Below are 1,386 nucleotides of genomic sequence, written 5' to 3'. Positions count from 1 at the left end.
ATGTTGTTTCTTTCTTTTGTGCAATACAATAGAAGATATTTTGAAAATGGCTGAACTATGTATACAAGTATGATTCTGGGTAAACTATCACTGTAGCTGTGCTCCTTTTTAAGTTTTATTTCACTGGTCAATGTTCTTGGACTTCACTGTGGATATAACATAATGCAAAATCAAAATATTTAGATCCATTCCTTGAATTTTGGCTCTTGTGCACAGTAATTTGACTACCAAGTTTAGAATTATTAAAATAAAGTAATTACATCATTATACAGCATCAGTGTGGGTGGTAGATGGGTTGGTCAATCTGATCCAGACACTGTATAAATGAAAGGAGAGTAAGAAGAGCAGAACAAACTCATAACAGGAGAAGATTTACTCATGGTCTATGAGACAGAGGATCATGAGACTCAATACTGCTTTCCTGCCATCAACTCATCATGTATCAAGGGAAAACGCTCGAGTTATGAATACAATATCATGTATGTATTTTTTTCATTGCTGTCAGCATGGACTGTGTTTCTGAACCTGCTGGTGATCATCTCTATCTCTCATTTCAAGAAGCTTCACACTCCAACCAACCTGATCATTCTCTCTCTGGCAGTGACTGATATGCTTGTAGGGCTTATTGTCATGCCTGTGGATGCCATCAAGCTAATTGAGACATGTTGGTACTTTGGAGACACTTTCTGCGACGTTTTTATGATAATCATGGTACTACTCATCTCAACATCTATTTGTAATTTAGTTTTAATTGCTGTTGATCGTTATGTGGCTGTGTGTCACCCTTTACTGTACCCAAAGAAAATAACAATGACTAAAACTTTAATAAGCATCTGTCTCTGCTGGTTTTTCTCTTCAACCTACAATATTGGCTATTCACTTAGTGGCAGATATTTTGCAGCTTCCCAAAGATCAGATGTGTGCTATGGAAAATGCTATTTAGAAATAAGTTTTTCTTGGACATTAACTGACCTTTTTTTTTCTTTCTTGTTACCTTGTACCTTGATTATAACTTTATATTTGAGGATTTTCTATGTCGCACATCAGCAAGTGAAAGTTATAAACTCCCTGATGAAGAGTGGTAAATGTGTAACAGAAGGATCAGTGAGGAGGAAATCTGAGAGCAAAGCTGCTCTGACATTAGGAATCATTGTGACAGTTTATCTGCTTTGCTATATTCCCTATATAGTGTCTGCAACATGTACTACAGTAATATCTCCTGCCACAGTGACATTTCTATTATGGAGTTTGTATGTTAACTCCGGTCTGAATCCTCTTATTTATGCTTTATTCTACCGCTGGTTTAAAATAACAGTTAAACACATATTAACATTTAAAATATTAGAGCCAGCATCCTCTCTTGTGGACATTTTTAAAGATTATTAA

The 1,386-nt window shown here is 35.6% G+C and overlaps 1 pseudogene; it reads left to right on the top strand.

Moving 5' to 3' along the window:
* The first annotated feature begins 324 nt into the window (after positions 1-324).
* LOC128021644 (trace amine-associated receptor 13c-like) lies at positions 325-1,386 on the top strand (annotated as a pseudogene).

Source organism: Carassius gibelio, chromosome A10, assembly GCF_023724105.1.
Source record: "Carassius gibelio isolate Cgi1373 ecotype wild population from Czech Republic chromosome A10, carGib1.2-hapl.c, whole genome shotgun sequence".
Lineage (NCBI taxonomy): Eukaryota > Metazoa > Chordata > Actinopteri > Cypriniformes > Cyprinidae > Carassius > Carassius gibelio.
The sequence above is the reverse complement of the archived record's forward strand: the minus strand, read 5'-3'. Positions and strand labels throughout refer to the sequence as shown.